The sequence below is a fragment of the Triticum aestivum genome, chromosome 7D, assembly GCF_018294505.1.
Source record: "Triticum aestivum cultivar Chinese Spring chromosome 7D, IWGSC CS RefSeq v2.1, whole genome shotgun sequence".
NCBI lineage: Eukaryota > Viridiplantae > Streptophyta > Magnoliopsida > Poales > Poaceae > Triticum > Triticum aestivum.
This window is the reverse complement of record NC_057814.1, coordinates 30132657-30155804: the sequence shown is the minus strand read 5'-3', so window position 1 is coordinate 30155804 and position 23148 is coordinate 30132657. Positions and strand designations below refer to the sequence as shown.

General features: G+C 45.5%; 1 pseudogene; it reads left to right on the top strand.

The window, feature by feature from the left end:
* The window catches only part of LOC123164207 (pentatricopeptide repeat-containing protein At1g60770-like), a 29368-nt pseudogene extending 7552 nt beyond the window's left edge, over positions 1-21816 (top strand).
* The last annotated feature ends 1332 nt before the right edge of the window (positions 21817-23148 follow it).

Here is a 23148-nt window from a genome sequence, read left to right as displayed (position 1 = left end):
GAGTGCTCTGTTCTGTAATGAATTTGATCATTCCAGTACGTAATTGAAGTTTATTTGACAATGCAGGACAATTTGATGGCTTGTTCACTGTTGAGATCCATCACAATGGTTTTTTTTTGTGGAATTGGAAGCAACATGACATACATGGATTATATGGTTGACTGGTTTGACAACTGTCAGAGTGACACTTGGTCAATGCTGTGGATAAATGATTTTCTTGTGCAACTAGGATATGACAATGAAGTGTCCAAGACTGATGTGTATTGGTCCCAACCAGGAAAATCATTTGGTGAGGGCATGAAGCTTATGACATGTGATGCAGACATTGTTCTTATGATAGTTGCAACAATTGAGCACAATAACCCGATACTGGTTGTAGACCATGGTGACACACTTCAGTCACTAACCACAGATGATGTGCTGATACATGGAGTGCCTGATTTGCCAAAGGTTATAACTCCAACAAAACTAAGGCATGGTAAACAAAATGTCAGCTATTCACAGAAACAACCCAGTACAACAGAGAAGTTTCAAGCCCAGTAAAGAGGTTTATGCCATTTGGAGAAGGATCTAGTTCTGGTATTGCAGCCGAGGAAGAGGACGAAGATTTTGACATTAGTGACAATGGTGAAAGCAGTAGTTCAGAGGGAAATGGAGAGGATGTAGAGGCTGAGACAGATGAGGATTTCTATGAGAGTGATTATGAAATAGCAACAGGTGACGATGATCTCTTTGATGCCTATGTGGACAAAGATGTTGATGATCACAGAGAGAAAGAAAATGTGCAGGACTTTGAAGGAGAACTTCCAGAAGATGCATTAGAGGATAGTCATTTGAACTTGTCAATAGAAGAGAAAGAGAAGCTGAAACACAAATTTAACACTTTCAACCCGAGCACTGATCTCAATGCACCTGTTTTCAAGCTTGGGATGGTCTTTGGAGATATGAAAGAGTTGAGGCATGCTCTCGTTGCATATAGTGTCAGAAATAGAGTGAAGGTGAACAAGCGTAGGAATACTTCAAAGTTGTTAGAGGCTGTATGCAAGCCAGGTTGCACTTGGTACTTGAAGGCAGGACATGATAATAGGTCAGGTAGCATTCAAATAAAAAAGTACACCGACAAGCATACATGCACCAAAGCTTGGGAGCTGAGAGTTCTTACTGCACCTTTTCTTACTCACAAGTTCAAGAATGAATTCAGAGACAATGAGAAGATGCCTCTTGTGCACAAAGGAGGTTTTTGACAACAAGGCAAAGAGGACAAAGGACCACTTCTCGACATTATATTGGTCTTATGATGCATCTAAGAGGGGGTTTCTTAAGGCTTGTAGGCCAATCATTTTCCTTGATGGGCGCCACATTAAAACAAGATACAAGGGGAATTTGCTGATAGCAGTAGGAATTGACCCAAATGACTGCATATTTCCTATTGCATTTGGCCTATGTGAAGTGGAGTCAACACACAGCTGGGAGTGGTTCTTAACTTCATTGAAGGATGATCTCAACATAAGCAACAGTACATCATATACACTTATGAGTGACAAGCAGAAGGTGGGCACACTTCCTTCCATTTTATGCTATTCTTTGCTATTAGTTTATGCTCTTATTATTATTATTATTATTATTATTATTATTATTATTATTATTATTATTATTATTATTATTATTATTATTGATGATATTGCTATTATGTAGGGTTTAATAAATGCAGTTCAGAAGGTTTTTCCTTATTCAGAACACAGAAATTGTGTTAGGTATATTTACCAAAACTTTCACAAAGTTCACAAGGGTGAGCAACTGAAAAATGACTTGTCAACCCACTTGGCATGATATTGATGATATAGCTTTGTATGCTCACATGTTATTGATGATATAGCTATATCCCCAAATGAGATGGCCTACACGAGAAGCATGAATCAGATCAAAGAGCACAGCCTTGATGCTTACAAGTGGGTTGAGAAGTTAGCTCCAAAAACATGGATCAAAGCTTTCTTCAACCCATTTTGCAAGTGTGACATATTATTAAACAACATGTCTGAAGTCTTCAACAGGTTTGCATTGCCCTCCCACCTTTCCTTCATATCATGTTAAACAATGTCATTGGGTACTAACACAACATGAACATATGAAAATATCTGCAGTTATATATCGGATGGAAGAGAGCTACCAATTAAGTCAATGCTGGATTATATTTTCACGAAGCTCACAAATAGGATAGTTGGTAAGCAAAGGGAGTCAAAAAAGTGGACAGGAAGACTGTGCCCCAAGATTCAGAAGAAACTCGACAAATACATTGAGTGGGCAAAGAATTGCAGGGTGCAAGAGTATGGTAGAGGTGTGTTCAAAGTTTTCTCTCTACAAAACTCATACATAGTGGACTTAAATATGCTAAGCTGTGACTGCAAAAGATGGGTACTATCTGGCATCCCTTGACATCATGCAATAGCAACTTTCAGGCATGAGAGGATTGAACCAGAGAGCATGGTTCACCCCTGCTATACAGTGGAGGAGTACAGAAAATGTTATGGATATAACATGATGCCAATGAGGGATACAAAGCTATGGGAGAAAATGAATGGGATTGATGTGTATCCATCATTATACAGAAAAGTTATGGGCAGGCCAAAGAAAAACAAGAAGAAAGATCCAGAAGAGAAGAGTGACAAAAATGGAGTAAAGAAGGTGACCAAGCATGGTGTGACCATGCACTGTTCAATATGTGGAGCAGCTGATCATAACAAAAAGGGACACCATAATCATGCTGATAAGACTCCAAATGAAGAAGCTGCTAGGGAATCTGAATAAGAGTATGATGATCCATCAATACTTGCCGTAATACACTTGTACTCTTATGCTTACTCCCATATACTTTTTCAGATTTAGGATATACTAAGTTCATACATTGCTTGTCTTGTGCAGAACATAATGCCACACAGGGTATACCCTCAGCTGGATCCAACGCAAACACCTGATTGTATGGTGTACAAGATGCAGGAACAAGCAATGATCATTTCACTAATTAACTTGTACCCACTCTATCTCAATAAATCATTAGTATGTGTGCTCACACTTCCTCTATCTTAATTTTTGCAGGAGAGGTTCACATACCCAGCCCCTAGGGAATTTGGCCCCTTGCCTGAGTCTACATTTATTGCAACCGCTAGAGAAGCAATGCCAGTAGGCAGAGTGACAATAGAAATGGCTAGGGGGAGGGTGAGGAGTCAGCAAGCACCACCTGCAAATGGAGAGGAAGCAACTCAGTCAAGTCAGCAAGCAGCAGCTGCAACAAGACCCAAGAAAAAACAAGCAAGAGGGGGAGGCAGTGCAGGGAGAGGAGCAACAAATGCTGCAAGAGGAGGAAGAACTGCTGGGAGGGGAGAAGTGCTGGTGGAGGAAGAAATGGTGCAAGAGGAGGAAGAACTGCCTCTGATACATTTGGAGGAAGAGGTGCTGCTCCTGGAGATGTCAGAGGAGCAAGAGCTGCTGCTCCTGGCTTTTACAATCTCCTGTTTGGAGATGATGGAGCTGCTGATAGAGCACAGTTCGTGCAGGCTGAAGAGGAGGTTCTATTTAGCCAAAATGCACCGCAGTCTGCTCTGTCTCAAGATATCTGGCCTGCTGATGTGCATGATTTTCTATCTCTTTAGTTTACATCAGAACAAGTTAGAGTTCATGAATGAACTTTTGGTTACGTTTAGTTCATGAATGAACTGCTCCTGCAGTTGGGGTAAAGATTTAGTAGGAAAGGCCTTTTCCAACTTTATTTTGCTTTGGTTTTCTCAATGTTCAGACTGTATGAAACTGTGCTCTATATTAAGTAAATTTCTATGACAGTGCTAGTAGTTCAAGAGGCCTCCCAGATCAATATTAAGTAAATTTCTATGATTTCTTTATGATGGTTTCAATTGGTTCATTCTTGAGTTTGTTTTGATAGTGCTTAATCTATACAACTGCAGCTGCAAAATATACTTAATCTGTTTTGCCTGATGCAAAATAATAGAAAGAGCAAAAAAAAAGTAGTCGACGAGGCGCGTAGCGCGGCACAACAGCAGCTGGTGAATGCCGTGTTTGCGGCGTCCCTGTCGACCCAGCAGGCAGACCACATCGCGCTCCAGGCCGCTCTCGTAGAGTGCCGTGCACGCGACGAGCGGAGGGCGGCGGCCGCGGCTGCCATCTTCAGTTATGTTCAGTACACTGAGATTAGTGTTTTCAACTATGTTTACTTGTTTAGTTTAGACTGAATGTAATGTTCTATCTATGAATGCAATCCAATTGTTCTCTTCTATATTGATGCAAATTTTCCATTCAGTCATATCCAGAAAGTGTCACATTGCAATGAAGCATAAAAATCAAATTCTTTCCCATTACAGATTACAGCTTTCATGTTCCTACTGCCAACATATTGGCTCACATCATCCTAATTCTTCCTGCTCCCTGTGAATCCTTGCTAGCATCTTCTTTTCCACCTTGTGCTTCGCCCTCATCGACTGCTTCTCTGCTTCCCTCTCCTCAACTTGATTCTCCAACTCCTTGTTCTTCCGAGCCAGATCAAAACTTACAGTCTTTTCCCTTCCCTTCCATTCTGGATCAATCCACTGCACATGTGAGCAAGCCCTGAAATCATGTGCATATGTAATAATCAGACAAATTTACTAAAAAAGTAGATGTCTTGCAACACCTAGATTCATCCTTTACCTCGCATGGACATCCCAAAAATCTTCTACTATTCCCTTCTCTTGCCACACGACGATCTGGACTTATTACATGGCCGCACTTCTCAGCATTCTCCTCCACCCCATTAAACTGGGCATCAAACTTCTATTTCAGCAGCCCAAAATCACATTCCGGGAGCTCATCTACCTAAAACCAAATCTTTATGACTAGCGGAGGAAGCAATCGTGCAAGATTCAGAGTGGAGAAAGATGCATTACCTCAGCGCTTTTCTTTGATCCAAAATGCATTACCGCCGGCGCCTTCCATGTTGCTGAAGATCACAGTGAAAAGAACCAGATCCCGCCGGCGGACAACTATTCAACCCGACGACGCCGACGAGGACTCACCTAACTGCTACCGCAGCCGTCTGCCTCCGCCGTCGCCTGTCTACGGTTCCTAATTTGGGAATCGCAGCGATTTGGGAAACGGGGGAGATTTGTGAACGACGGGAGACTTGTGAACGGGGGAGACTTGTCCACTGTTATGAACGGCCCACTGTCAGCAGGGTTTTTTTTGCACAAAAAATAATAAATCCAAGGGTTTTTTTGCAAAGTGACCGCGCACACGCCTCGCGGGAAGGCCATGGTCGCTGACAGCGGGCCCATGCCATGCTGGCGCCGCCGGATACGGTTGCATACGAAGAGAGTGACTGTATTTGCACCGTTTTGCAAGTTCAGTGACCACAAATGCGTATTTTGCAACTTTGTGCACCAAAGTAACCATGCAGTGCAAGTTCTAAGACCGCGGGTGTATTTACCTCTGAAAAAATCCACGATCCGGCCGATTGCCATTGAAATAAAAAAAACAGACAAACAAGAAAATCCTCACGTAAGGAAAACAAGGAAAGCGATCATCTGTTCCCACAAATAAAGAAGGAAAGCGTCCACTAAAAATTCTAATGATAATAAAATACCATAACAAATCCAACGATAAAAAGGAAAAGACTCCACGGTCCGGTTGATTGCCCGTGAAATACAAATAAGCCTCCATTAATCTACATAAACAAAATCAATTAACCGTTAGATTCTAAAATTTGTGATTCAGGACTAAAGGAAAATTTGCATAACGTTGATCATCCCGTCCTATAAGAAAAAAAACACATGCGACACATCCAACGTTTCTCAAACAAAAAAAGGAAAGCCTCACGTCTAAAAAGAAAAAACAAGGAAAGCCTCAAGTAATTCTCGCAAAAAAAAGGCCTCACGTCAATTAAAAAAAACGAAAGCCTCACGTCCATTAGTAAAACACGGAAAGCCTTCTCCCGTTCACAAGGAATTCCTCTGTTGCAAAGCTCCAACGATATAATGGAGAAAAATTCAATATCCAGCTGATTGCCCGTGAAATAATAATAAGCATCCATGGCTCCGTCAATCAAGTATTCCCTCGATCAAAATCTGCGTGGAATCCTCTGTATGGCCGCAGTCTCCTCCTCTGTTTCGATCCTACTCTCCTCCCTATGGCCGGCGGTGGCGATTTTTCTTACTGAGTCCGCTCTCCCACCTGCATGGCCATCGACGAACCACAAAGGAGTCCGAAAGCCAGGTGCTGGAAGAGATGAGGAGCTCCCTTCACAAAGCGTACCACCGGCTGGGTTTTGCCCTTATCATACATACAATTTATTTTTCTAGATGCTTGCTTAAAATACCTCCCATGTTTTGTGGATCAGTGTCCTATTTTTTTCAAGGGATGTGGAGCTGGTCGAGACTGACGGCTAGATGACACCGGCTGCGCGCGGCAAGGAAAGACTTGCATCGCGCCAAACTCAAGACTAACTGATATAATCTAGGAGATGAAAACCTAGGAAATTAGATTAGAACTAACTTATATGTTATTTTCATTATTTTATTTTGAGGAAGAGAATTATTTTTGTGGAATCACACTATGAGACTATAGATTTGATTTCTTGGGTTGGCCATATTGGGCCACATAAATTATGAATTACTTTTCATTGACGGAGTTCTGTTTGTCCAGATAGCATAGGGGCAGCCGATCAATATAACCACTAACGGGTATTCCCATCACATCATGTTTTCGATATATACTGTGTAGTACTATTGTATCAATTTTGCCCATTTTATTGAAAAGAAAAGGATGTCCATGTGATAAATAAAATTAGATCTATCTTGCACCTCCGTAAGTATTTTTTCAAATTTAACTCAAGTCCAAATTTGTACTTCTTTGCTTCCTACTCCTAACAAACCACCCGAATAAGGGAGCATGCAGTTTTGCAGGGGAAGGCCAATCACCCTTGCTAATTAATTGTCAGCATTGGAAGTCGATGAGCACTTCTTGCGTGACAAAGATAAATTACATTGGATGGAGAGGCTATGAGCTCCCCATGTACACTCTTAGGCGGTGGTTGCATCCGATGTCGCTGGATGCACTGTAGTGGTGTCGTGCAAGTTTAATCTATATGCTAAATCTGCTCGGTGATGACTATTATTATAAACGCACAGAATACTATTCTCTCAAGAAATAAACTACTTTGACTGACATGCATGCATACCTGCGATTGATGAATTACATGTGGATTCACATCTTTCTTCACATGTGCAGATTGCTAATGCTTATTATTTCCGCATATAGTACGTCTATGCATGTTTCCATTTTGGCCTGATAAGAAAAAATATATACCTATTAAAGTATCTTTAATACACATAAATTTCTACAGTAATCTTCATGTACCATGCAACACAACGATCTCATATAAACAAATGATTATGTATGTCATATACATATGTGTAGTAGGGATAGAAACTGCTGGAAATGTTCAAGCACATCGATCATAAAACAAATTCTTCGAAGATTTTTTTGGGTACAAAGAAGATCTTGAAATCTGAATTATCTATCACACACAGTTCCCAGCCAATCATACAACATTTTCTTTAAGAATTTATTGGTTAATATAAGAAAATAAAATACAAATAACAAATGTTCCTTTAAATATTTTAAAAATGCAGAAAACAAATTTTTTTTTTTGCTACAGTACCATGTTCTACTACAAGGAATTGTACTACTACTCCAAATGATCGTATTTAGACCGTATATATTTCTCTGAATACAAAGATCGTATCTTTGACCATATTTATATGAAAGATATCAACATCTACAATACTAAAGTTATACAACCTGAAAATTAAATTCGTTGCGCATCTAATGATATTGATTTTGCATTAAGAATCTTGAATTTTTTTCAATAAAGTTGGTCAAAACTTTATGAAGTTTTACTTCTAACAAATCTTATATGCGGAGTAAAAGGGACCAGAGAAGAATTTAATATTGGAAGTGCTAGCCCGTGCAGATGCATGGGTTGATGACTAGTATATACTAGTAAGCGTGCACGTGCAACGCACGTATCCTAATAAACTACAATAAAAACATTAACTATGTCTTGTGTTTTTACCTGAACATTTAAATGCGTGTCGCGCCCAATGATTTCAATATAGTAATTTATTTTAGATCAAGTCATAGGTCTTGCTTGACTGGTGAAAGACTTCCATTGTTGAAATGTTGTGATCCCAAAATTCCAAAATCAAAATACGTAAAAACTCGTGCATGTAACACACGACCAATACACATGTCTTCACATAAAATTAATGATCACATAAATATATTGTAATTGTTAATTATTACAAAATACATAAAAGTAACAACTAAGCAACATTATCAAGCAAAGTTCATCTATTAAGTCGTCGTTTGTTGGAGTGACAAACGGCGAAAGGATAAATGATTGCGACATGATCGTGAGCTCAACTTGTGACCAGGAGTTGGATGCTTTGGGTTTGTTAGGAGATCTTTTGACAATCATACAATCGGTGGGATCCGTGTTGGTTTCATCATCATCCAAGTCTTGGTTTCTTATATCGTCATCATTGAATTCCGAGTCGACTAAAATCACAGCTAATTTTGTTCTAAATCTGCCATATGAACCTAAAGTGAAGTAGTAATAATAAGACTTAGTTTTCAAATAATGATACAACAAAAAGTAATTAGTATCATGATACGATGCAAAATATACCTGTTCGGGAGTGTCGGACAAACGATCTCCAGTGAAGTACTCCATGTAATTTAACATCCAGAGACCACAAGATGACCTCGATGATAAAGAATTTTTAAATGCTTAATAACAAGAATATTCAAAAAAATATTAGTATTATAAAATGATGATGACTGAACCACAGTCATACCGGAGACGCTCGATTAAAAAAGAATTGAATAACGTTTGCTGCTAATATAAATCCAATGAACAAAAGGGCTATGGATAAAATAATTGAATTTGTGAGCGCTTATTATTTTATATAAATCAAATGAACAAAAGGGCTATCAATAAAAAATGAATTTGTGAACGCATAATTTATTTGAGAGGAACCCATATAATTATTACTTCACCAAATGGGTACATATAAAATTTTATTTAGATTTCACTCGTGCGTTGTACGTGAACGCATAATTCTTTTGAGAGGAACCCATATGAAAAATAAAACAAAATAGACACGCCCAATAATCCATTTGGTCGATGATATGTTTAATGTGGGTGACGTAATTAGGCCACACAAAAGCAACCAGAGGTCGAATTGCAAAAGAAAAAATAGGCAACCAGAGGAACACTAATAAGGAGCAGCGGGTGAAAAGTAAAATAAAAGAACGGGCAGCGGTTGATTCCCATCAGTCCCTTTCTCACAACAGGATGTATCCCCATTTTTTTTTCTTTTGCAAAATGGATGTATCCCGATCTAAAACACCTAGCACTTGCTTTCTCCAGTGATGTGTGTGCGGTGAGACCGTGAGAGACACAGGCACCCACCACTTTGCTTTCTCCGCCAGCCGCCGCCTGCTTTGTAGCACGCCGCCGCCTCTCCCGCCACGACGTCGCCCGGCGCCACCCCTTCCCCCTCCCCCCAACCCACACCACCACCACGGCCTCGCCCCTTCTCATCCTATCCCCACGACGGCCTCGCCCCGCCGTCCCTTATCCCCACGATGGCCTCGCCCCGCCGGCTCCTGTCACCACCGCGGCCTTGCCTCGCCGCCAACCCCGCCAATCTTCCCTAGATCGACTCTGCTGCCGCCATCCTACTGCCCCAGAGCAGATCGAGATGCGAGCTGCTGGACACGATGCGGGAGGAGGCATCTCGAATTGGACGGAGATCCAGTGCGTTGACGTGCCCGCTGTAATCATCGCCCCCCGTGCTTGGCTCGCACAGTTGCTCCGGGAAGGACTTGGCAGCTCGCGTACATGCTCGGTTGCTGAAGGCATGCTGTTCATTTAGATGTTGTTAATGCACCTATGGTTATCAGTGGGGATTTAGTCAGGTGACATTTTTGAGGCAACCATGCTGTGACAAAGCTGATTGATTTGTGGATTTGAATTCTGGGTGGCTTAATTTGTCACTATTAGCTACCTATAATTGATGTTGAGTTGTTGCTTTTTGTGGCTGATGCTTGATTAGTGTGGTATTCTCATGTTGTAATGTCGCATTATTACTGGCACTAAGTAACAGAGAGTTCCATGGTCACAACCAAGTTGGTATCTACACTATTTGTATCATAAATACATGTGACACCATCATTTGACATCTAAACTTTGCTGATGCTTATGCCATTGTATGCACAACAGGCGCCTTCGCCACATTGTCATTCATTTGTGGGATGTTTCTCTTTCTCTATGTTGGCATGGATGATATATAGAGTAGTGGAAGATTGTTAGTGAAACACATTCAGGTATGCTATCTATCTGATTCTTTCCATGTGTGTAGTAACATATTCGTTGTTCAAATCCAGAAATTGTAACACATTTTCTATACTACTTTATGCAGCCCAATGAAATGTATCGCCTTGATCTCCATTATAGGCCAGATCTCATGAGAGATGCTGTGTCAATTGCATTGGCATCCAATAAGGTAAAAGCTCTGAGTTATATTAGGAGGCGTACCCATCCGTCTGAAGACTGCTCTTAATATATTCTTTTCTTTATCATGTTGTAACATTTATATCAGTCCACTTATCAGATTTAATTCCATGTGCTCGGATGCATATTTGAATAAATCATCCAGTCCTTCTAGTTGTTGTACCAACAAACGGAAAAAGTATAAGCATCACAAGCGAGAAATAAGAAAAAAAAGCTACTTATGAAAAGATGGGGCAGTAGGACTAACTACTAACCGATTAGTGAGGTCCTTGCGGTTCATTGATGGGCCTAGCGAGTCGAGCACTTAGCACAATAGTTTTTTGGCATTTATAACACATAGGCACCAGTGAACGTCGTCCATGTTTATTGGAATGAATATCTGAAGAAAATGATTATTTTAGTTGTACTCCTATGTGGACGAATCGGTCGTTCTCGCTGTAATTCATAGAAATATGTACAATGTCAGTTGTTGACACACGAACTAAGGTATTATGTTTGACAAGAGAACACATGACCTTCCGCAGCTGGGGTGTGTCGTTGCTGGGTGACAGCAGACTGCACACTTGGCCTGTACACAGTGGCAAAACCTGTCCAAAAGAACACTTAATTAACACGACTTTACTTGTGATTCATGAAATGTATGATAAAGAACATAGAAAATGGAGTGACCAAGCGACATGGCCATGGGTGGCTTAGATGGAGTGTTGGTTCCATTTAGAATAGCAGACGTAGCTTTCTTAGATCCCTTGCCTCCTGTATTATTTTTTTAGTATTTCATCCATGTTTACCTCTCCCTTTCCCTCTGTCTCTTTAGTTCTTTTGGATCTGTTTTTTGAATAGCAAGGCAATGACATATTCTGGATTTACAAGATTGAAGTAGGTAAGAGTACGTGATATATGTATTTACCTGAATTCCCGTTGTTCGTCAGGTCCTGAAAGGGAGTAAGTGCCCCACTATGCTCAGAGGATGCCATATTGTCAACTCAGTTTGTCATGCAGATCATGAGGTACTGTAAGTATCAAATTTCACAGTACAAATTACAGATTGTCAGATTAAAAGAGCAATTTCCTTTTATCTTTTGCTTGATCATCTATATTTGCTAATTCAAATGATCTAACCTGTGCGCTGGCAGGTCAGAAAGTAGTCATATGTCCTCAGATGCTGCGGGCCACACGGGGTGATGACACCGGAGGTAGGGCAGCACGCCGGGTGGAGGACGTTGCGGCCACCAGGGGCGACGGCGGTGTGGCGACGACGGCGGGGCGAGGAGAGGTAGGGCAGCAAGGCGGGTCGACGAAGGACGTGCACCAGGGTGGTGGACATCGCGGCCACCAGGGGCTAGGGCGGCATGGCGACGGCGGCGGGGCGAGGAGAGGTAGGCACCAAGGCGGGTTGAGGATGTCCACCGGGTCGAGGACGTCGCAGACACCAGCGCTGATCGCGGCGGTTCGTGGCGTGGTGGCGGCGTAGATCGTGGACGTGCTGTTTAATTCCCAGGAGGTGTCATCGTGGGGCTGTGTAGCATCCTGAACGGGGGAGTCTGCCGGCAGAACATTTTTGTGAACCGTCGATCTGATTGTAGTATGGTTGATCTAACGTGGACAGTTGGATGGTACCAAGTGGGTCTGATCGGATGTGTGGGGTTATCCCGTGTGCACTTTCTGGTGTGGACGTAGGGAAAGTCATGTTTGGTTTTTTAATAGTAGTATAGATATAGATATAATTCTGGACCATTTACACCATTAGTGTTTGTTCTCCTTAGTTGGTCATTGGGTTATGAGATGCTGAAATAGACGATTTGATTGTGTGTCTTCCTAATGAGGTGAGATGCTAGAAGAAACCAAAAATATATGTGAATAGTGATTCGGATTACTTGCGCGTACTGCACACTCTACAACATCTCAACAGAAAAATGCACTGCTACAGATTTGAGCAGGCATCAAGCATGACGTTTAGAAATCTTGATGGTTAAAGTGTGCAGAACCAAGCCATAATTGTAGTGATTTGAATGCACGTTTTGATCGAATAAAGCTCGCACTTCCTATTACACAGAGTGATACTGTTTCCTTGATTTTTCATTTTACAAACTATGAAATGATAATTCAGTTAGTTAACCAGGAATTAATGTTCCAAATTACGATTCCTAAATTCTTTACTTGTAATGGTCCCATCTACCTAGGGAGAGGATCTACGGATGACCTGGTTTAAGTTTCCATTCACTTTCTTGACATCTGGTGGTTTCCTTTTCTACTATTTGTTCGATAAGTTGTGTTGCCATATCAGCAATTCTCACCACATAATAAGTTTTCTACATGAAAGGGGATTGCAAGTTCATATATACCTCCTTAGCCAAACTATCACCCCCAGAACAAATATATTTTCGAATTCGTCAGGCTTGCGCTTATAAAGCAACCCACAGTTAATTTGAGAGCTGCAACTTCCCTGTAGGTTTCCTCTTTCACCATCTCCTGGGAGAAGTTATGGTTAAAATAAGCAAGCCTAATTTTTACAGAATATGGTCAGAATCAGCTAAGTACTTAAAAGATAAGACTTCAAAAAATTTGCTAGAAAAATAGTTTGAGTAAGCGAGCATGGCAAGAGCAAAAGAAGATGCAACTTTGACTTCCACAAAAAAATGAGCTGAGGTATGTGAACAACTAAAGATTATGCATGGCTCAGCTAGCCAACATGAGAAACACTATTCTCCTCATGACCTGCACACCTTTCAGCGGCATCAGCATCACCCTTACCATGCTGCTGTAACCAGCCTTATGATCATTCCCATTCTGCCTATTTATATATCTCCTAACCATATGCATCTTTTCAGTTGGGTTCCTTCGGGTTGTCATCGGGTTATGAGTATACACTATTACTGAACTTCTGATGTGTTTTCTTGATGATGAGTTGAGACTTTAGCAAGAACTGAAAGCGAATTTTGACAATGGTCTTTGTAAAATAGGATCATCTATATAAAAAGACGTGAGGCTGGATGTTAGCCACCCACGCAAAACCCTAAACCTACCTTTTCAATTTGGTATCAGCCAGGTCGGGCCGCGGCCGCACGTCCCTCGCGCCGCCGCCCGATCCCATCTTCCGCGTCGCCGTCGCCGCTTGCTAGCTAGCTTCCGCGTAGCCGCCGCTGCTTGCTAGCTAGCTAGGCACATACGCAGGATCCATCAAGCTTGCTAGCTAGCCACGCACATACGCAGGATCCATCAAGCTGCTTGCTAGCTAGCCACACGGCCGCCGCGCGAACACTACGCGTCGCCCGATCCATCCGCCGCCGCCGCCGCGCGCCGCCCTTCCGCGCCGCCGCCGCCGCGAGTTTCTTCTCCGCCGCCGCGCGCTGTCCTCCTCCGCGCCGCCGTGATGTCGTCCGCCGCCCTTTCGCTCTCCAACAGCGTCGGCACCATCACCTCGCCAGCGGCTGCCACAGTTCCCGCCGCCCTCGCCGTTCGCCTTGGCCGCCACAACTTCATGTTGTGGGGTGGCATCGCCGGCACCGTCTTAGCCGGCGCCAACCTCCATGGCTACCTGGACGGCACCACGGCGGCACCCGACAAGACCATCGCCGTCGGGACTGGCGACGCCGCGACGACCGCCGCTAATCCGGCGTATCATCATTGGTGGACTCAGGATCAGAAGGTCAAGGGCCTCCTTCTTACCTCCATGGAGGAGGACGTCGCCTGTCAGCTCATCAGCTGCGAGACGGGGCAGGCGGTATGGACGGCCGTCGGTGCCATGTACGGCGCGCAGAGTCGTGCCAACGTCCGTCACATCCGGCGTCAACTCCAGACGTTGCGGAAGGAGGAGATGTCTGCGGCTGAGTACATGCACAAGATGAAGGCCCTCGCCAACACCATGGCTGCCGCCGGCTCTCCGATTCGTGATGACGAACTCATTGATCACATCCTCACCGGACTCGGCTCCGCCTACAACTCCATCGCCGCCTTCCTGGGTGCGAGTAACGCACCAATGCCCTACTCCAGCTTCTACTCGCTCGTCTTGTCGTTCGAAGCGTTGCAGGCTCAGCAGAGTGCGTCGGAGGGGTGGACTCCCTCCGCCAACGCCGTGACTCGCTCGGGCCCCTACGGCCAGGGCGGGCGTGCTCCCTAATCGGAGCCCTACCCCTCCCAGGGTGGGGGTCGCTCGGCCGACGGCAACGGCCAGCCCGGGCACGGCCGCCAAGGCGGCAACGGCGGCCCAACCGGTGGCCGCGACCGCAACCCCTCCTATGCTGGCAATGGTCGGCAAAGTGGTGGGGGTAACGGCGGCAACAACGGAGGTGGTGGCCGTCGCAACAATCGGTGGCGCCCCCGGTGTCAAATTTGCAAAAACTGGGGGCATAAGGCCGATGAGTGTCACAAGCGCTATGACCAGGACCACAACACTCGCTCCGCCAACTCGGCCTCCACCAACACCGTCGACTATCCTTGGGTACTGGATACCGGGGCTACGGATCACCTGACGAGTGATCTGGAACGCCTCCAGGTTCACGAGCACTATGGTGGCAAGGACCAGGTTCAGGTGGCCAATGGTGCAGGTTTGTCTATTTCACACATTGATCATTCCCGTTTACCCGGTTCATCTCTTAAACTGCGCAACATCCTTCATGTTCCACACATCAAAGATCATCTCCTTTCTGTCTACTGTCTTGTTTGTGATAATGACGTGTTTGTTGAGTTTCACCGTCGTCTTTTCTTTGTTAAGGACAAAGCAACTAGGCGCGTCCTTCATCAAGGTAGCAGTCGGGGGGGGGGGGGGGGGCTACCCGATTCCTTTTCCTCGTGCGTCGTGCTCGTCATCTCGCCATGCTTCATCCAGTGTTCGCGTTTGTCGTCGCAATGGCATCAACGTCTAAGTCATCCTACCAATAATGTGGTCACCTCCATTGTTCGGAGCCATGACCTTCCTTGTTCTCGTTCAAATAATTCACCATTACTGTGTGATGCATGTCAGCGTGCTAAGAGTCATCAACTACCGTATTCTATGTCTTATCATGTCACTACTGTACCTCTTGAATTAATTCATTCAGATGTTTGGGGTTCCGCTATTGCATCTTCGGGGGTACAAGTATTATGTTAGTTTTGTTGATGACTACACGCGCTTCACTTGGATTTATTTGCTTAAACATAAGTCTAATGTTGAGCAAGTCTTTTATAACTTTCATGCTCATGTCGAATGCCTTTTGGATTGCAAAATCAAGGCCGTTCAGTCCGACTGGGGTGGTGAATACCACAAGCTTCATCGCTACTTTCAACGCACAGGCATCTCCCACCGTGTGTCGTGTCCACATACGTCTCAGGAGAACGGTATTGCCGAGCGCAAACACCGTCACTTGGTCGAGACCGGCCTCGCCTTAATGGCGCATTCGTCCCTCCCACTCCGATTTTGGGATGAGGCCTTTCTTACGGCATGTTATCTCATCAACCGTATGCCCACTCCGGTTCTCAACAAGGACACGCCCCTGTTCCGTCTATTTCATGTTCGGCCCAACTATTCCTCCCTTAGGATTTTTGGGTGTGCTTGCTGGCCTAGTCTCCGCAAGTATAATGCTCACAAGTTGGAGTTCCGCTCCAAGATGTGTGTTTTCCTTGGTTATAGTCCTCTGCATAAGGGCTATAAGTGTCTTGATCGCACCTCGGGTAGGATCTACATTTCTCGTGATGTTGTTTTCGACGAGTCAGTTTTCCCTTACTCCAGCCCGGGTGTCTCGGTTGATATTGCTTCTATTGAGCATGCCCTCACTTTTCCATCCAATGAACTGGTTTCGGATGTCCATGTGCAGAAATACGACCTGTCATATTTGTCACCTGACCTGTTTTCTGCAGATGCTGCTCTAATTTCTTCCCAGGAAACCGTCGCCGCACCTGCATCCGCCGGCGTGATCGACGTGCATGGCCCGACTGGGTCGCCCGCTGCGTCTCCCGAGGCTGCCTCGTCGGCCTCGCCCGCTGGCGCAGCTGTGGACCCGTCGGCCTCGCCCGTTGACACGACCGCGGGCCCGACTAGGTCGCCCGTTGCGTCTCCCGTCTCGCCGGGGTCGGCCCAGCACTCCTCGCCTGCATCGGGCGTCGCCGGGTCGCCAGCCGCATCCTCTGGGCTGCGGTCCCCGCCTGGCTTCCCCTCGTCGTCTGGTTCGGCCCAGCCTGACGCGTCTCCCCGGCCCGTGTCGCCTGCTGCTGAAAATGGTTCAGCCGCGACACCACTGGTCGGGTCCCGGTCGTCGCTGCCACCATCTACCGACGATGCAGCTCCCGGGCACACTATGGTCACTCGTCACTGTGATCATACGCGTAAGGCCAAGACATACACGGATGGCACGGTGCGGTACGACACTCGTCGGCATGCATTCTTTGCCGCACCCACTTCTCATCGTGATGCTCTTGGTGAACCGGCTTGGCGTGCCGCCATGTCTGCGGAATTATCTGCCCTTTGTCACACAAACACATGGGTGTTGGTGCCTCGGCCTCCTGGTGTTAATGTTGTGAGCTGCAAATGGATCTTTAAGACCAAGCATCGTCCGGATGGCTCTGTTGACAAGCACAAAGCTCGCCTTGTTGCTCGTGGTTTTACTCAACAGCAAGGGATCGACTATGGAGATACTTTCAGCCCCGTGGTGAAGCCCGCCACGGTTCGTCTGGTCCTCTCTCTCGCTATCTCCCGCGGATGGAGTCTTCGACAGATTGATGTGAGTAATGCCTTTCTCCATGGTTTTCTGGCCGAAGATGTCTACATGCAGCAGCCCCCCTGGTTTTGAGGATGCTCGTTATCCCTCACATGTCTGCAAACTCCAGAGGTCCATCTACGGGCTCAAGCAGTCGCCGCATGCCTGGTATGCTCGGTTGAGTCAGCGGCTCTCACAGCTTGGTTTTGTTCCCTCCAAGGCAAATGCATCTCTGTTCATCTTTTCACATGGTGCTATTCAGATATACATGCTGGTGTATGTTGATGATATTGTGATTGCTGGTTCTACACCTACTGCGGTGGATCGCCTTGTGCAGTCCTTGTCTGCGAGTTTTCCAATCAAGGACTTGGGCCGGTTGGAGTACTTCCTTGGTTTGGAAGCGTCCTTTCATTCAGGGGGCATGACATTGACGCAGAAGAAGTATGCACTTGATCTCCTTCATCGCGTCAACATGGAGAACTGCAAGTCCACTTCCACTCCACTTGCTACATCCGAGAGCCTTTCGCGTCACAGTGGTGCATTGCTGAGTACTGACGACTCTTTCAGGTATCGCAGTGTAGTTGGAGCACTTCAGTATCTGACACTCACTCGTCCAGATATCTCCTTTGCCGTGAACAAAGTGTGCCAGTTCCTGTCTCAGCCTACGGAGGTTCATTGGGAAGCAGTTAAGCGTACTCTGAGGTATGTCAAAGATAAGCTAGACACGGGACTACGGATTCGTAAGTCCAGATTTACTGGAGTCAGTATATTCACCGATGCAGACTGGGCAGGCTGTGTTGATGACATGCGTTCTACTGGTGGCTTTGCTATATTTGTTGGACCCAATCTTATATCTTGGAGTTCCAAGAAGCAGCCTACGGTCTCGAGGTCTAGCACCGAGGCAGAGTACAAGGCATTGGCCAATGGCGCGGCTGAAGCCATTTGGATAGACACAGTTCTCACAGAACTTGGAGTCACACGGCAGCGCACACCCATATTGTGGTGTGATAATTTAGGGGCAACTTACCTGACTGCGAATCCAGTGTTTCATGCTCGGACCAAACACATTGAGATTGATTTCCATTTCGTGAGGGAACGAGTAGCTGTTGGTAAACTAGAAGTCAGGTTTATCTCAACTGATGATCAGCTAGCGGATGTATTTACTAAACCCGCTACTCGATAGATGCTAGACTGCTTTAGAACCAATCTGAATCTTGTATGTAGTTCAGTTTGAGGGGGCATGTAAAATAGGGTCTAGTATATTGTACATGTACACGTATTTGTATACGTATGTAATTGTATTATGATCATCTATATAAAGAGACGTGAGGCTGGATGTTAGCCACCCACGCAAAACCCTAAACCTACCTTCTCAACTGTCCTGATGATGGTCGGGTGGTCGTGGACCCACCACCAAGTAGGAAAATTCAATATGAAATGTTCCACTGAAAATCCAGGTTCTGTCCCATGGAGAAGTGTTCGGCTTGTCCATGGCGCGTGCCTACAGAGAAGTGCAGTTTACCTGTTAAAGTATGTCCATTAAGAAGCACTCAGTGTGTGCATTGAGATACAATATGTGTGGAGCGGACATACCTAATTCATTTTCTCCTTGTTCGGAGTGATTATAGAGCGTGAGTGATACTTTTTCCTTGCCCAAAATTATGATCAGAATATTATGACAGAGTTATCCATATCTACAATGTTTATAGTATCAATTTGACATCATCCATGAATGCAGTCAAAATACATAATTCGAACAAGCGAAATATTAGAGTTCATTCAGTGGACGGTAGTACAACTGCAGAGCATTTCAAACAACCCAAGGAGTGTGATGGAGTACAGAAACAAATGTCAGGGGGTGGTGAGAGCCAGGGGGTGGGAGAGGGGAAACGCCCAACGGTGGCCGGTTCAGTCTTCAGTTCTTCAATGCCCATCTACTCCAGTGAGACGCACTCAAATACTCGATCGGGCTACGCAGATGACTTGTTTATTGGGCCTTGTGACACGCTTGGGTCTCCTGGGCTGGCCTTGGGCTTCACTTGTTGGACTGAGCAAGTAGTTCCCATGACACCGTTCCCCTCGCCGCCAGCCTTCCCTGACCTCGTGCATGTCTTGCGGCGGTGGTCTCCGGCGGATGTTGTCCTGTGAGCTTGGTGGAGGGAACCCAGCATTCGCTCAGACTGCTTGTAGCCGGAGACCCATGGATCTGACCACGGGGCCGGCCTTTGGCCGTGTGCGGGCTCCTATGAGCCGGATCTGATCCGTGGGCGCTCCGTTGGCCCGCGCGAATTTGAGCAGCGCCTGGTTCGCCGTGGAATGGCTGGTCGCTGGCGGGTGGCTGCGATGTAGTCGCTGGAGGTGCACAGATGTGGCAGCGGGGGAGGCCTGCTGCACATTCGTGGCTCGCCTTCGGTCGGAAGGTGGGTAAGCATGGCCCTTTCCCCTTTGGTTCCTGGAGTAGTGGCTCCAAAGGATGATGACAGCGCTCTGCTCCGGGTGCTTCGGTGCACCTCCAACGACTACATTGTGGAGCCGGGGGTTGGAGTCTGCGTCGTTCTGGAGCCCTGTCGGGCTGACTTCTTTTCAGAGTAATCCAGCTGCTGGTCACTTTTTCTTGCCCTCCTCAACAGTTTTGGTCATAGTGGTGCCTTGGCTCGCTAGTGTCGGATGGTGGTTGGAGGATGTGTTGGGAGCTTGGGTCTGGGGGAAATACTTGGCTGTTGACGGTGGCCACGACGATAGCGGTGCTGCGGGCGCCACTTCCCTTGATGAAGGCATTGTCGAGGTCCCATTCCCCACCCTACCTCCTCCCGATTGGGTGAAAATCATGTTTCTATTTTGGGCGACGGCGACGCTTCAGCGCCGTTCCCCTTTCGGGAGGCACTTCCCGTGAACCAAATGTGGTGGAGCCGGTGGGCTATGGAACTTGATGTCTTCAATCTATTGCTACCCTTTACGCCGTAGGGTCATCATCTTCCGAGCCTAGGCGAGAGTGGAAAGGGCTCCCCTCTTTGGCTATTGTGGTGCAAGTCTGCTTCTTTCCACGGCGTACTTGTCGTTCTTCCTTCGTTGTGACTGTTCTGTTTATTGGACTTCTCTAGGCGGTTTGCTTCTACTTCATGACGGTACCATTGGCCGAGTGCTTGATCTAGTGCGGATATTGATTTGTGCTTTGGGCGGTCCAATTGGCCTCTCCCAGGATCTTGCTCGCTCATCGGGGTTCTAGGGTGAACTTCAGTCTGCCGACGGTGCGGCGTCCTTCGAGACAGGACGAGAGGCAGGGGTCCTATTCGATGACGGAAACGGATGATTGTAGCAAAGTTGTGCCTAATTGGAATGGCCAGGTTCCTCTTCCAAGTATTGTTCAGCTTCGGCCTAGTCTAGCTAGGTTTCATTGGCGATGTTGCGTTGGTGGAGGATGGCCATGACGATGCAAGTAGTGTTCCACTGACTGCGAACCACCTCATCTTCGGCTGCCCTTTTGCGGTTCAGTTCTGGCAATGCCTCGGCGTGTCGACGGAAGGAAGAACGGTGGAGTCCATCCACCGCCTGGACGCGTCCCCTGTGGTGGGGATGGCGTCGCCTGCTGCCTTCATCCTCCTCTGTTGCTGGAGGCTTTGGAAGCAACGGAATGCTATTGTCTTCCGCAATGACCTGCAGTCCCTTGCGGCCACCTTCAAAGCCTGCCGAGACGACGCCGTGCTCTGGTGCGCGAGGCTGGCCCCTGGCGACCGTGCTCATATTGATGTCTGGCTATCTGTTCTTAGGGTTTGAGTAGTTCAGCCCCCCCCCCCCCCCCCCTCTCTCTTTGTATATCTGATCACTCTGGGCTTTGGTCCATTTTTTGGGTAATATATGCAGGTGGTGGAGGGGCCTTCCCTCCCCCCCGTTGAAAATTCAAAAAAAAAGTAGTGTTCCACTTCTGTCTTTGGAGTTCTTGTCTTGTCATGGCCTGTGAGCTGTCTGTAAGCATTGTGTATCCGTGGTTTTTATTTTCTTGCTTGTCGTAAGTTATCGTTCAATGTAATGTAATACTTGGCCTGTTGATGGCTTTGTTAATTCGAAGTCGGGCTCTTCTTGAGCCTCCGTTCAAAAAGAGAAAAAAAAACAAGGAGGTGGATCTCAAGAATTGTGCCAAGATGTGCGGAGGAAGGCCTAATGCGAAGACTGGGAGATTTTCATGGAGCACTATTTCAAGATAGGGGATCTCAAGAATGCCCATTGGTGCGCCGACCGTGCAATCCAGAAGGGACACAACAGCGGCAGAATTTGGGTGCCACCACATGATGTGACGAAGACCCTGATGGGTTACGTTGAGAAGAAGAAAGACGTTGACGGCGCCAAGAAATTCATCGATGTGCTGAAGAAGCTGCAGAAAGATCTGAGGACGGTGGTGTTCGAACCGCTGGTACGGACGTACGCGGAGGCTGGGAAGAAGTTCCCTGGGATGCACACCGTCTGAAGATTGAAAACGTGGAACTCAGCAAGGAAACAGACAAGCTGGTCGATTCCATATGTGTTGATTGATTAGTTGATTTGCATCCCGCTGTTTCATCTCAATAAGGGGCGTCTTCAGATTATTTTCGTTGGTTTCTTCTGCAAAACCTATGACACCAGGATGTATACTGAAATGTTAGCCTGACATTCAATTCTGTTCGAGGGCTGCTTCTGCATGCCGTTGGAGTTCTTGGGCTGTTTGAAATGCTCTGCTTTTTTCAGTTGCACTGTGGTCAACTGAATGAACTATACATGTTTCGCTTGTTGGAATCCACATTTAATTCATCTACTCTGACTGTAATGTCCTTATATACTATGAGCTGTGACGAATGAATCCTTTGCTACTCTGAACTTTTTCCTCTTTGTGCAGAATAGCCAGAGAAAAGGTCAAGTAGGCTACGTCTAAATTTAATCATTCATGGCATATAGAGTAGTCAAAACATGATCTAGCCAGTAATGGCTGATTTTCCTTTCATTTTCTTTTAATTAGTATGTTTTGTGCATCCTTATTGTATTGTATGACTCTTGACATTATGTTCTCACGGAACCTTTATTTGTTTAGTACTCCCTCCGTTCCATAATGTAACGCATATAGATATTTTACAAAGTCAAACTTTATAAACTTTCACCAAGTTTATAGAGAAAACTATTTATATCTACAATACCAAATGTATATAATGAAAGTATGTCTTGTGATATATCTAAGCACATGTATTTGATATTCTAGATGTATATAATTTTCTCAACAAACTTGGTCAAAGTTTATGAAGTTTGACTTTTAGAAAAATCTATATGCGCTACATTGTGGAACGGAGGGAGTATGACCTTCATATTAATAGACCATCTCTAATTAAATGCAAGACAATTTTGCAATTCATTTTGAATTGCAAAAAACGCCTTATATTTAGTTATGGAGGTAGTATTATTCTCTATATTTAGTCATAACAGCTAGCCAGCCTTATGGCTTTGGCTACAACCACAGAAACATTACTGCAGGTCTTTTAGTTGTAGCTGGCACGGTTATTGATCAGTTTCTTGGTTTCTACCATACCACAATTTCGGCTGTCACCGCAACTTGGTCACAGAGTGGTTTTGGCGATGACACCGTCGGCCGTGAGCTCAGAGGCCATGTCCTGCCTTTGTCAATCTCGCTGAAATGCCTCTCGCGGTTTACCAAGGATGTGGTGGCCGTCGATGCAGAACTGGAGTGCCTCTAATGGGACCTATATATGCTACATTTGCAACAGAGCATTTTCCTATTGAAATTTCCTGATTTCTCAGTCGGCATACATACACTCACTATGAGAAAAAACACTTGTCCACATTCTCTTTCAGTTTCATCTAAAATCTTAAACCATCAGC